Genomic DNA, 15499 nt, shown 5'->3' on the forward strand with positions numbered 1-15499 from the left:
ATTATATATATATATATATATATATATATATATATATATATATATATATATATATATATATATTTGTTTATAAATCGGGCACAACCTACTGCCACCTCGGGTAGTGGTGGTCGGCTGTGGTCCATGTTGGTAGGAGGCGGCAACCACCATTTTTAGTGGTGAATGCTTAAAATTTTAACCCAAAACATGATCAAAGAAAATTTGGTACACATAAAATGTAACATCCCAAAAATACGTTCAAAAAATTTCATTTTAAATCATAATTAAAACCATAAGTATCATTAATCATATAAAAATCATAAATCATATATCTCGTAAATGTCATAAACAACTGTTAATATATCAAAATCATATATCAAAACATCAGAGTAAATCATCCCAGACTAAAAGTTATGGTGTGTGTCATGCAGTCATCCCGAGCTCTTCCCCTTGCTAGCGGAAGTATCTAAAACCAAAACTGAAAATTGTAAGCACGAAGCTTAGTGAGTCTCCCCAAACTACCAAATGTCATATACATAATCACATAATAACATACATTGGGCCTTGTACACTACATCGGGTCGCACCCGGTATCGGACCGAAGTCTGGCATTGGGCCCCGCCTGGCATTGGACTGAAGTCAGGCATCAGACCCCGCCCGGTATTGGACCGAAGTCCAGTATACATATAACATATCAACAAGCATATAACATAAACATATACATATTCCTCGGGCTTGCCCCGACATCATACTGAAGTCCGAAAATCTAACACATAACATATAAACTAAACATTCCTCGGGCTTGCCCCGGCATCGGACCGAAGTCCGGAACACATAAACAAACACATGCAAGAATCAAGAAGACATCAATCATACATAAATTTCTTGGGCTTGCCCCGACATCAGACTGAAGTCCGAAAACATATAACCTACATCGGGCTAACCCCGATATCGGACCTAAGTCCGACATACGTTAACATACATAAACGGGTAGGCATTTGTGCCTTCGACATGTTCGTACGGGAGGAAATCTCACCTCTCAAGCTCGTTGTTGTATCTCGTGTGAGGAATTTCTGATGCTACTCCAACGACTCCCCGACTATCATTATCAAAATAAGAACTTAGTCAAAAACCGATAATCCTTCTAAGTGTAATATAACTATTTTACCCATTGTCAATGTCAACATTCTGGTCAAATTCAACATTCTGGGTTGACCCAACTCGTCGAGTTGAGCTATCAACTCGTCGAGTTCTTTAACTCAAAAGTCCTAAAATCGTGATCCAACTCGCCGAATCATCTCCCCAACTCATCGAGTTCTATTGGCTACTCATAGTCGCGATTTAGCGAATCAACTCAAAGAGTCATCATCAGACTCGTCGAGTTCTACCATAATCAGAAATGGGACAACACGACTCAACTCGTCGAGTTCCTCTATGGACTCGATGAGTTCCCCTATCTGTTTGGGCCATCTTAATGGGTTAAGCCTCTACTCTTTAGATCAAATATTCGCATCCTTCTTGCACACTGACAATGTCCTTTTAAGGGTAAAGTTTCTCTCCAATTTGACTTAGATTTCGTCCTCGAAATATGTCGCGTCTAGAAACAATTATGGGTAGTGCTCCCTCATCTCCTCCTTGGGCTCCTAAGTCCACTTTGAACCCCTGTGGTGCTACCACTGCACATTCGCCAGCTCAACCCTCTTGTTCCTCATCTCCTTCATCTTCTTATCGAGAATAGTTATTGGTCTCTTGATGTAATTGAAACGACCCAAAAACACGACCCAAAAATTTTCGTTTTTCCATATAATCAAAACCATAATATAAGTATCATAACATAAAACATACGCGATGTATTCCCAAAACATAATAAAATACTGTGCGGAAAACTGTATCATACTACATCAATCCAAAACATCAAGAGACATCCCCAGGATAAAAGCTATGTTGCGGTGTGTGCGATGCTGTCACCCCGAGCTCTTCCCTTTGCTTGCGGAAGTACCTGAAACCAAAACTGAAACTGTAAGCACGAAGCTTAGTGAGCTCCCCCAAACTACCACATACCATACAATAACATATAAACACATATTGGGCCTTGCCCACTGCATCGGGCCGAAGCCCGGAAACTGCATCGGACCGAGTCCGGAACTGACTGGGACCTTGTCCCCTGCATCGGACCGAAGTCCGAAACTAACTGCATCGGACCGAAGTCCGGAACTGAATGGGACCTTGTCCCCTGCATTGGACCGAAGTCCGGAACTAACTGCATCGGACCGAAGTCCGGAACTGACTGGGACCTTGTCCCCTGCATCGGACCGAAGTCCGGAACTAACTGCATCGGACCGAAGTCCGGAACTGTCTGACTGAACATGGCATCGCATAACACATCAACTAGCATAACACATATACGACTTGCTACATCGGGCCGTGGCCCGGAACACATAGTACTTAACACATAAAACATAGCACACAATTCCTGTTCAAACCACGAAGGCATCGAACATACCAACTACTGCATCGGACCTAAATCCGGAAACTACTGCTAACTGAACGGGCCGGCATTGTGGCCTTAGACCCGTTCCTACTGGAAGGAAACTCACCTCGTAAGCTGGCTGCTGAGTGTGTGGCTCGGGAAGCTAACGGCGGCTGCTCCTGAATCTCCTCGGCTACAAGTCCATAAACACACTCAATCAAATACTAAACACTGCGCTTGGGGTAAAATGACTCTTTTACCCTCGGTCAAAGTCAACTCTCCTTTTGGGCTGACTCGCCGAGTTGGGCCACCCAACTCGCCGAGTCCCACTCTCACTTTTCACTCTTACTCACTGCTACTCGTCGAGTCTGGCATCGACTCGACGAGTACCCTCTTGATCCAAGAACTCAGACAATCTTCATCCGACTCGCCGAGTCGGATGAACAGACTCGACGAGTTGTTCTTGATCCCAAGAAGATTGCCTTGGACTCGCCGAGTTGTATGAACAAACTCGTCGAGTCCCTCCATCACTGAGTCTACTCTCAACTCGCTGAGTCCACTTCCTGACTCACCTCGTCCACTCGACACTGATAAAACTGAAGGACTCGGGACTCGCGACCCGACTCGTCGAGTCGTTCTTCCGACTCGCCGAGTCGCCGCCATGCAACTGATTTTTACTTGATTTTGTTTGAATCCAATGCATACAATTGATAGATCTGAGTCCAATAAGCTGTTTTACCACGTAAAGTTTCCAACTTTACGTGCACAACCTCATGAATAAGGGAAATAAGGCTAAAAGATGCATAAAATCGGTAGATTTATGGTTATCATGCAATATAACTCCAAAAAGATAGTAGATATGGGCTCTACAACACCCCAACATTCAGATCCATAGATATATCGACTTAATAAGACGTTCATGCAAGTGTAAGGCTTGGAACAAGCATCAACTAGCCCTTAGGAGAGCTCTAATGGAAGTTTAAAGCATATAACAAGATGGAACTCCGAAAATACCTCAATTAACTCTGATTTGGCCCTGGATCTTTGCACTACAACACTTCTCCTTGCTTCTTCCTTCTTCTCCTTCTTCACACCTTCACAAAATGGCACCAAAACACATATAAGCTCTTCAATGGAGGTTTGGGGCTCTATCACTGCGTTCTCAGGGTGAGGGAGGCGAGAATGGGGGCTATAAGGTGGTATAAATAGTGGGCAACCCGGGGATTTTAGGGTTTCACCCAGACAGATGGACTCGCCGAGTCGGGGATATGGACTCGTCGAGTCCCCGGCTCACGCGTGCCCTCAGACGCGACCCTACTCGGCGAGTCAGGCTAGAACTCGCCGAGTCCCTCTTGAAAAACTCACTATAATTACCAATAAATCAACATACCGGGAACGGGTCGTTACAATTCTCCCCCACTTGTCTCAGACTTCGTCCTCGAAGTCTGCTACGGCTGGATCTGCAAATAACTCCGGGTAGTGCGCTCTCATCTCCTCCTCAGCCTCCCATGTCCATTCAGACCCCTTCCGGTGTTGCCACTGCACCTTTACTAGCTGAATTACCTTGTTCCTCAAGGTCTTGGTCTTCCGTTCCAGAATCGCGACCGGCTTCTCGATATAATTTAGGCCGCTATCAACCTGAATGTCCTCTAAGGGAACGACTGCTGTCTCATCCACCAAACACTTTCTCAACTGCGACACGTGGAAGGTGTTGTGTATCAGACTAAGCTCCTCAGGAAGATCTAACCGATAAGCAACCCGACCCACCCGGGCCAAAACCCTGAAGGGACCAATGAATCTGGGGCCCAATTTGCCCCTCTTCCGAAACCTGATGACACCTTTCCAAGGTGAGACTTTCAGAAGAACCAATCTCCCACCTGGAACTCCAAGTCTGAACGCCTCCTGTCGGCGTAGCTCTTCTGCCGACTCTGCGCAGTCTGCAGCCTACTACGGACCTGCTGGATCAATTCTGTCGTCTTGAGCACCACTTCGGTGCTCCCTATGACTCGCTGACCGACCTCGCCCCAACAAATCGGGGTCCTGCACTTCCTGCCGTATAACATCTCAAAAGGAGGTCGATCAATGCTTGCATGATAACTGTTGTTATACGAGAATTCCGCTAACGGAAGATACGTATCCCAACTGCCCCCAAAATCTAGAACACATGCCCTAAGCATGTCCTCGAGAGTCTGAATCGTCCTCTCGCTCTGCCCGTCAGTCTGAGGATGAAAAGCGGTGCTGAAATGGAGACGAGTACCCATCTCGTCGTGGAATCGCTTCCAGAATTTGGATGTGAAACGAACATCTCGGTCCGACACCACCGATACCGGCACTCCATGACGTGCCACAATCTCTCGCACATAGATATCGGCTAACTTTTCCGCCGATATACTCTCCTGAATCGGAATAAAATGGGCACTCTTCGTCAACCGATCCACTACTACCCATATCGAGTCCACCCCGCGTGCGGTCCTAGGGAGTTTGGTGACAAAATCCATGGTGATGTCCTCCCATTTCCACACGGGAATGTCTAACGGCTGCATCTTGCCGTGAGGTCTCTGGTGCTCCGCCTTGACCTTTCGACAGGTTAAACATCTCTCCACATACCAAGCGACATCTCGCTTCATGCAGGGCCACCAATAATCAGATCGAAGATCTCGATACATCTTCGTCACTCCTGGGTGGATAGAAAACTGAGACTTATGAGCCTCATCCATCAATACTTGCCGTACCCCACCCCAGTACGGTACCCATATCCTACCATGAAGTGTCAACAAACCCCGACTATCGTAATCAAATGAAGCTACTCGGCCCACTATCCTCTCACACTTCTGCCTCTCCTCCTTGAGGCCCTCCATCTGAGCCTCCTTGATCCGCTCCAACAACGGAGTGATCACTGTCATCCTCATACACAGATCTCTGATAGGGGCCGTCGACACCTTGCGGCTCAGGGCGTCGGCCACCACATTGGCCTTCCCTGGATGATAAAGGATCTCACAGTCATAGTCCTTCAGCACGTCTAACCATCTCCTCTGTCTCATGTTCAAAATCGGCTGATCCATAAGATATCGCAAACTCTTGTGATCCGTGTAAATAGTACAGCGGACCCCATAAAGGTAATGTCTCCAAATCTTGAGGGCAAACACAACCGCCCCCAGCTCCAAATCGTGGGTAGGATAATTAGCCTCGTGAGGCTTCAACTGTCTCGAGGCATAAGCTACTACATGGCCTCGCTGCATCAATACTGCTCCCATACCTGTGATCGAAGCATCACAATAGACTACGAAATCCTCTACTCCCTCTGGCAAGGTAAGGATCGGAGCCTCGCACAATCTTTGCCTGAGAGTCTCGAACGCCGCCTGCTGCTCAGGCCCCCAACAAAAAACCACCGACTTCTTGGTTAGTCGGGTGAGCGGCACTGCTATCTTGGAGAAGTCCTGAATAAATCTCCGATAATACCCTGCCAACCCCAGGAAGCTCCGAATCTCAGATGGAGACCTCGGGACCTCCCACTGCATCACGGCCTCAATCTTGGCCGGATCTACCAAAATACCCTTCTGGTTGACGAGATGACCAAGAAACTGCACCTCGCGCAACCAGAACTCACACTTGGAGAACTTTGCGAAAAGTCTCTCCCTCCTCAAAGCCTCCAACACCTCCCGCAGGTGCTCCTCGTGCTGCCCCTGTGTCTTGGAATACACCAAGATGTCATCAATAAACACTATCACCGACCGATCCAGCATCGGTCTGCACACGCGGTTCATGAGATCCATGAATGCGGCTGGGGCATTGGTGAGCCCAAATGGCATCACCACGAACTCATAATGACCATACCGGGTCATGAAAGCAGTCTTCTGTACATCCTCATCTCTAACCCTCATCTGATGATAACCGGAGCGTAGATCGATCTTGGAGAACCAAGACGCTCCCTGAAGCTGATCAAACAAGTCATCTATCCTCGGAAGTGGGTAACGGTTCTTCACCGTTACTTTGTTCAACTCCCGATAATCAATGCACATACGATGCGACCCATCCTTCTTCCTCACAAATAAGATCGGCGCCCCCCAAGGCGAACTGCTCGGCCGAATGAAACCCTTGTCTAACAGCTCCTGAAGCTGTGTAGACAACTCCTGCATCTCAGGGGGAGCAAGTCGATACGGTGCTTTGGCTATCGGAGCCGCACCAGGAACTAGGTCGATCCTGAACTCAACCTGCCTCTCTGGAGGTATCCCCGGCAAATCCTCGGGAAACACATCCGGATAGTCACGAACAACAGGAACATCATCAATCGCCGTCTTGCCCTTCTCCCGGGCATCCAAGACGTAAGCTACGAAATCGGCGCAACCCTGCTGAACATAGCGCCTCGCCCTCGCGGCGGAACAAAAGATCGGTCCTCGCTGGGGCCTCTCGCCCTGAATCACTATCTCTCCCCTACTGGGAGTGCGAACCCTCACTAGCTGTAGCTCACAATCAATCACCGCCCCATTGGGACTCAGCCAATCCATGCCCACAATAACTTTATTCCCACGCAGGGGAATAGGAACCAGGTCCACTGAAAACTGCTCATCAAATATCTGAAGGGAACACCCTTTATGCACTCTGCCGACCCTCACGGTCCTATCATCTGCTATCTCAACCTCTAGTGGGCAATCCAGCTCCTCGGGAGCTCTGCTAAGTCTCTTGCTAAGCGCAAGCGATACAAATGATCGGGTAGCCCCCGAATCGAACAATACCAAGGCAGGGATGCCGTTCACCGAGAACGAACCTAAATAAAACATATCATCAAGTAACATACAAACGATATAATAACAAAAGATGAAGGAAAGATTCATACCCGTCACCACATCAGGAGTCGCTCGCGCCTCCTCTGCTGTCATCTGAAATGCCCTGCTCTTCGCCACTGGCGCATCAGCTCGGCCCTGCCGGCCATCCGTAATCCTCAGGGTGGTAGGGGCAGGTGCAACCACCTTCCCTGCTGCAGCTAAACTGGGACACTAGGACCTTTTGTGTCCCCTCTGATTGCACTGAAAGCAAATCAGATCTGTTGCTATAACCGTAGTAGCAGGGGCCGTACAATCCCTACTCAAATGCCCAGTCCGACCGCACTTGTAGCAGCCGGAACTCCCTGCCTTGCACGCCCCCTCATGCAATCTTCCACACTTGCCACATTGACCGTGGCTCTGCTGTCCCCTAGACCTGTGATCTGAAACCTTGGGCTTTTTGCCCACACTGCCTAAACCCGAAACCGCCTCCGGTTTCCTCTTCTTCTCCATCTCGAGATCAATCTCCCTCTCTCTGGCTCTAGCAATCATGTCGTCCAGCGTTTTACAACTGGACCGGCTCACAAACATGCGAATGTCACTCCGCAGCATCTCATGATAACGGGCCTTCTTCATCTCCTCATCGGCTGCATACTGAGGAACAAGAAGGGCCCTCTCCCTGAACTTGGCGGTGATCTCCACCACTGTCTCGGTAGTCTGGGTAAGATCCTGGAACTCCCTAGCTAACTGTTGCACCTCGATGACCGGTGCAAACTCCGCTCTGAACCTGGTAGAGAAATCAGCCCAGGTCATGGCATCCAGTGCCGCATCATCCCCGATGGCATGTCCGACCTCCTCCCACCAGTCTCGTGCCCTGTCCTTCAGAAGACAGGACGCCAATCTGACCTTGTCCCCCTCGGGACATCTGCTAGTGCGGAATGCGTTGGCCACATCCGCCAACCACCTGGTACTCGCTATGGGGTCCCGTGCCCCATGATAGTCAGGAGCCCCGCATGCCCTGAACTCCCTGAACGTAAGTGTGCGCGACCCCATCACGGCCGCCATCTCGGCACGGAAAGTACTCAATCTCTCATCCATCAGCTCTAAAATACCCTCCTTGATCGAACCGAAGATCACAGGAGTCTGCTCTAGTATGACGCGGGTAACCTCAGAAGAAAGGAACTCCCTAGTCTGCTCATCCATCTGCCCGGCCTCCGGGCCTGATCCCGATCCTGATCCCCCTCCAGCATCTGAACTGCCGGCTGCTGGCCTCGGACGCAAAACTACCATTCTGAAACATATCATAACAACATCAGAACACTGAAATATCTCAAGGGATCATGATACTACTACTAGCTTCCTGGTCTTGTCTTGGCCTTCCTTAATTCGAGTACGGATCCTCTGCTTTCAGTAGTATGGGCCCCTACTACCTTCCACATCTATCCGTACTTTCCTCAAGAACTGCCTTGACTCCACCAAGTCACTTCTACTACTGCCATTCTCTGCTACTCTCATCCTAGGCTTGCCCTAGGGAAACTTCAAGCTCAACGCGACTGGTCCTCAGCTGCTGTAGGTCTCCTCATAATGCCAGTTAGCCACCACCTAAACACTATCACGTGTGATGAGGATCAGATAATCCTTCAAGTAAAAGATCCGTCCCTACAACGGTTGGACTCAAACAAGAGCTGCGCAGTAGAGCCAGTCCCAGCACTCTGGGATTATTCAAACCTGATCACATGTGGTGTGACGTATTCACCTAATGGCTAACTCCCACTACTCAGAACCCCACTAAGCACGAAGCAAGCAGCATTCGGACACGGGAAATAGACTCAGGCAAAACTATTCTTATAACAAGAAACTGCACTAGCATAGGATGCTAAGCTCATACTATCAGGCATAACCTAAACAGGCTATCCTACTGCTGTCTACTCGATTCTAGCATGCAATACTCATAAAGCTGTAACACATAAGCAGGCACATAAGGCATTCTCCTAGATCCTTAGCCCTATACTAGCATGCTGTTCTACTGAAACTGAAACTGAACAAATAACTTGTATGGGTAATTTGGGAGTACTTACTTGAGCTCGGCTGACCGCATGCACACACCTCTATCTTGTTAAAAACAATTCTTTCTTTCCAAGTGCTTTCAAAATTCTTTTTGTAAAACATTTTTATTTTACTAAAATCTTTTATTTCCCTTAGTTTGAGTTCAGATACACCCGGATGTGTATCCGAATCCCTCAAACCAGGGCTCTGATACCAACTTGAAACGACCCAAAAATTTTCGTTTTTCCATATAATCAAAACCATAATATAAGTATCATAACATAAAACATACGCGATGTATTCCCAAAACATAATAAAATACTGTGCGGAAAACTGTATCATACTACATCAATCCAAAACATCAAGAGACATCCCCAGGATAAAAGCTATGCTGCGGTGTGTGCGATGCTGTCACCCCGAGCTCTTCCCTTTGCTTGCGGAAGTACCTGAAACCAAAACTGAAACTGCAAGCACGAAGCTTAGTGAGCTCCCCCAAACTACCACATACCATACAATAACATATAAACACATATTGGGCCTTGCCCACTGCATCGGGCCGAAGCCCGGAAACTGCATCGGACCGAGTCCGGAACTGACTGGGACCTTGTCCCCTGCATTGGACCGAAGTCCGAAACTAACTGCATCGGACCGAAGTCCGGAACTGACTGGGACCTTGTCCCCTGCATCGGACCGAAGTCCGGAACTAACTGCATCGGACCGAAGTCCGGAACTGACTGGGACCTTGTCCCCTGCATCGGACCGAAGTCCGGAACTAACTGCATCGGACCGAAGTCCGGAACTGTCTGACTGAACATGGCATCGCATAACACATCAACTAGCATAACACATATACGACTTGCTACATCGGGCCGTGGCCCGGAACACATAGTACTTAACACATAAAACATAGCACACAATTCCTGTTCGAACCACGAAGGCATCGAACATACCAACTACTGCATCGGACCTAAATCCGGAAACTACTGCTAACTGAACGGGCCGGCATTGTGGCCTTAGACCCGTTCCTACTGGAAGGAAACTCACCTCGTAAGCTGGCTGCTGAGTGTGCGGCTCGGGAAGCTAACGGCGGCTGCTCCTGAATCTCCTCGGCTACAAGTCCATAAACACACTCAATCAAATACTAAACACTGCGCTTGGGGTAAAATGACTCTTTTACCCTCGGTCAAAGTCAACTCTCCTTTTGGGCTGACTCGCCGAGTTGGGCCACCCAACTCGCCGAGTCCCACTCTCACTTTTCACCCTTACTCACTGGTACTCGTCGAGTCTGGCATCGACTCGACGAGTACCCTCTTGATCCAAGAACTCAGACAATCTTCATCCGACTCGCCGAGTCGGATGAACAGACTCGACGAGTTGTTCTTGATCCCAAGAAGATTGCCTTGGACTCACCGAGTTGTATGAACAAACTCGTCGAGTCCCTCCATCACTGAGTCTACTCTCAACTCGCTGAGTCCACTTCCTGACTCACCTCGTCCACTCGACACTGATAAAACTCAAGGACTCAGGACTCGCGACCCGACTCGTCGAGTCGTTCTTCCGACTCGCCGAGTCGCCGCCATGCAACTGATTTTTACTTGATTTTGTTTGAATCCAATGCATACAATTGATAGATCTGAGTCCAATAAGCTGTTTTACCACGTAAAGTTTCCAACTTTACGTGCACAACCTCATGAATAAGGGAAATAAGGCTAAAAGATGCATAAAATCGGTAGATTTATGGTTATCATGCAATATAACTCCAAAAAGATAGTAGATATGGGCTCTACAACACCCCAACATTCAGATCCATAGATATATCGACTTAATAAGACGTTCATGCAAGTGTAAGGCTTGGAACAAGCATCAACTAGCCCTTAGGAGAGCTCTAATGGAAGTTTAAAGCATATAACAAGATGGAACTCCGAAAATACCTCAATTAACTCTGATTTGGCCCTGGATCTTTGCACTACAACACTTCTCCTTGCTTCTTCCTTCTTCTCCTTCTTCACACCTTCACAAAATGGCACCAAAACACATATAAGCTCTTCAATGGAGGTTTGGGGCTCTATCACTGCGTTCTCAGGGTGAGGGAGGCGAGAATGGGGGCTATAAGGTGGTATAAATAGTGGGCAACCCGGGGATTTTAGGGTTTCACCCAGACAGATGGACTCGCCGAGTCGGGGATATGGACTCGTCGAGTCCCCGGCTCACGCGTGCCCTCAGACGCGACCCTACTTGGCGAGTCAGGCTAGAACTCGCCGAGTCCCTCTTGAAAAACTCACTATAATTACCAATAAATCAACATACCGGGAACGGGTCGTTATAGTAATTCAGGCTGTCATCCACCTGAATGTCCTCTAGAGGCACCATCGTTGAGTCATCCATTAAGCACTTTTGTAGCTGGGAAACGTGGAAAGTGTTGTGGATCTGGATGAGCTCCGCTGGAAGATCCAATATGTAAGCCACCTTGCGCACCCAGGCTATAACCCTGAAAGGGCTGATATACCTGGGGCCCAGCTTGCCCCGCTTTCGGAATCGGATGACACCTTTCTAAGGTGATACCTTCAGAAGGACCATGTCGCCAACCTGACACTCTATGTTTGAACACCACTTGTCAACGTAGCTCTTATACCGACTCTGAGCAGTCTGGAGCTTGCTATGGATCTGCTAAATCCGCTCTGTAGTCTTGAGTACAAACTCAGTACTCCACATGACCTTCTGACCGACCTCGCCCCAACAGATTAGGGTCCTACACTTCCTCTCGTAGAGCATCTCAAAGGGAGGTATGTCTATGTTGGCGTGGTAACTGTTGTTATACGAAAATTCCGCTAACGGAAGATACGTATCACAACTTCCACCGAAATCCAAGATACATGCGCGTAGTGTCCTCAAGAGTCTATATCGTCCCCTCGCTCTGTTCGTCCATATGAGGGTGGAAAGCAGTATTGAAGTGGAGATGAGTACCCATCTCGTCGTGAAACCGCTTCCAAAATCTTGAAGTGAAACGGTCATCTCGGTCTGACACCACTGATACAGGCACCCCATGTCATTCCACTACTCACACATGTAAATTTCGGCCAGCTTCTCCACTGATATGCTCTCCTAGATCGGGATAAAATAAGAACTCTTGGTCAACTAATCCACGATGACCCATATCGAAACTACTCCACGTGTTGTCTTGGGAAGGTTCGTAATGAAATCCATAGTAATGTCATCCCACTTCCACACAAGAATATCTAATGGCTACGTCTTTCCATGAGGTCTCTGGTGCTATGCCTTGACCTTCCTGCAGGTCAAGCATTTATAGACATACCATACTACATCCCTATTAATGCAGGGGCACCAATGTGACAACCCTAAATTTTTCCTGTTATCTTGAACCAAACTCTGTTAATAAAATTTGAAATTTATTGGATTTCCGTCAAATTCCTTGGTTTGGAAAAATTATTACGTTATATATATATATATATATATATATATATATATATATATATATATATATATATATATATATATACGTACGAGTCGACACCAAAAATCGCATGAAAAACCCGAAAGAGTCTCATAAATTTATCAGTTTTCGGCCTAAGTGGGTGTACGATCGTACACCTATGTACAATCGTATACCTGTTTACGGCCGTACAACTATTTACGACCGTAAACCCGTTTGCGGTTGGTGCCAGGTGGACCCCACCACCGACCATACCCCCAACCTATAAATACGGGACCGCCATCCCCATTTAAACCTTCTTGGCCGAAAACTCTCTCATTCTCTCTCTAGAACCCCTGACCGTAAACACCAAAACACCTCTTTTCTCCTAAAAATCATCAAAAATCATCATTTGGGGTGATTTGGAGCATCTGGAACATGTTTTCTTCGAAATCAAACACCATTGTTCTTGAGTTTACGGTCGTACACCCTTCAAATCTGCAAGAGCCGTAAACTGTTCACGACCGTAAACTGCCTGTTCGGCCGTAACCACTTTTCACAGCCGTAAACCCCTGTTTACGACCATACACACCTCCTAAGTGGTGAAAAACCCGTTTCCTCGATTCAATCAAGTCCCGGTAACATTCCTTATCCAAAATCAAGTGTTTTTCTAGCACTTTATCTGACGAAATCGCTAATTTAGATACACGTATGTATTTATTCGATATTAGGATTCTGTTAAGTGCCACGTACAGCAAATCGAGGATCTTCTAATTCAGCGTATACACACAACAAACAGTGAGTTCATACCCCTACGTTTTTATGATTTTAATCGTTTTCATGGGGGAATACAAGGCAAACACAAATGATTTTGTGAACTAAAAAAAATGGATTTCAACGAGTTTAAAACTTATGTAATTTATACAGTTCAACAATTTTCACAAAATATATATAAATAGGGATAATGACTTATGAGGGTAATAAGGTTTCCAGCTTGTCCGTATTAGGTCACTAAGGTTTTTTTTTTGTGCGTATTAGACCAATATGGTTGTTATTACCGTTCAGAAATAGTCCTTTTACTGGTTTTAATGGGTAAAAATGACTATTTCTAAACGGTAATAACAACCATATTGGTCTAATACGCACAAAAAAACCTTAGTGACCTAATACGGATAAACTGGAAACCTTATTACCATCCTAAGTCATTAACCCTAATTAGTTAGAAAACATGCTTACTAATCAATGTGACTGATTTGTTTGACTGAAAATAGTTACTTACATTTAAACTTATCTCACAACTCTTCCGGAACTTATAAGTCCAGAAACTCATATGATTGATGATCTTCATTACATAAATATGCAACATTTTATCAATAACTTCTTTTTTGTCATTTAAATGTTTACATGAATACATCCATATGTACAAAAACAAAATCTCACTTTGATACCTCCCATCAATGTCTACATTTGATAACGAATGGAAATGTAAAACCAACAGAGACTTGTATATGATGTCTATTATCAATTATTTTATAAAAAGCAAAACCACAACATGAACTAAGAAACTGAAGTTGCAAATAAATAAATAAAAAATCAGCACATACACAAATACATACATACTATATACAACACATAAACGGAAGTTTATAAAGCATGAAAGTTAATGACAGAAAAAGTAAAAAACTTAAAGGAGACTTTATAGAAAGAAAGATCACCCTTACTTGCCACAAATGGTTGAAGGCATCAACAGGAAGATCAATCTGACCATAGAATCCACATGTTGTCTGATCATGACTTCAGTAGATGAACTATTGAAATGTAAGAATTGCAATTGAACTCTATTAGCATTTGAAAAGGGAATTAGGGTTCCAGAGAAGACGACGAAGGGTTAAAAAAAAATTTGGACCATTTCTCGATTTGTATGTGTCATCCTTGCGCAGGGGCCATGCTAATCTTCTCTGTATCGTTCCAATTTTATTGGGTGTCCCCAAAGGGATGACTATAGATGAAGAGCTTCGCTATATAAAGGAATAGCAGGTTATATGGGACGATGTGAGTTCTAAACGAAGTAGTTTACTGTTGATGGTCATATATTCTCAATGTCTTTAAAATTATGGTTAATGACTTAGGAGGGTAATAAGGTTTCCAGTTTGTCCGTATTAGGTCACTAAGGTTTATTTGTGCGTATTAGACCAATATGGTTGTTATTACCGTTTAGAAATAGTCATTTTTACCCGTTAAAACCGGTAAAATGACTATTTCTAAATGGTAATAACAACCATATTGGTCTAATACGCACAAAAAAAACCTTAGTGACCTAGTATGGACAAACTGAAAACCTTATTACCCTCCTAGATCATTATCCCTATATAAATATTATATCCCTTTTGTACTATGCGGAGCATAAGGGACACTTTCAAATCATAATTGCATAGTTTTCAGAACAATTCTCGAACCAAGTACAGTCAAACTATAATGGGTATTGTTTGGGGGAAAACATTACACAACTTTATTGAATCATATTTCATACATTGAAAATCAAATAAACTGTGACGACTTTAGTTTATGGTACTCATTACTACGTTTAGATAACAAGAGTATAACACTAAGTAATTATTTAAGTATAATTATTCATACTCTTCCAAGTATACAGATGGTTTCAATTACAAGAACACGATATAGAACTATACGTAAAATAGTTAATATAGGATTGTGAGACATCTCTTCATTTGTACCCTTCGGGGTACTGGTGAAATCCTCAACATTTAGTATAACCAGAGTCTCTTGGAGGGAGATCGTGAGATTTGTGAATAG

The 15499-nt window shown here is 45.6% G+C and overlaps 1 non-coding gene across 1 annotated transcript; it reads right to left on the bottom strand.

Annotated features, from left to right (window-relative positions):
* Positions 1-14579: 14579 nt before the first annotated feature.
* On the bottom strand, positions 14580-14682 carry LOC145003545 (U6 spliceosomal RNA). Its single transcript, XR_013662002.1, has one exon. It is a non-coding gene; the product is annotated as a U6 spliceosomal RNA (small nuclear RNA).
* Between the last annotated feature and the right edge of the window lie 817 nt (positions 14683-15499).

The sequence above is a fragment of the Lactuca saligna genome, chromosome 6 (assembly GCF_052625555.1).
Source record: "Lactuca saligna cultivar CGN05327 chromosome 6, ASM5262555v1, whole genome shotgun sequence".
Lineage (NCBI taxonomy): Eukaryota > Viridiplantae > Streptophyta > Magnoliopsida > Asterales > Asteraceae > Lactuca > Lactuca saligna.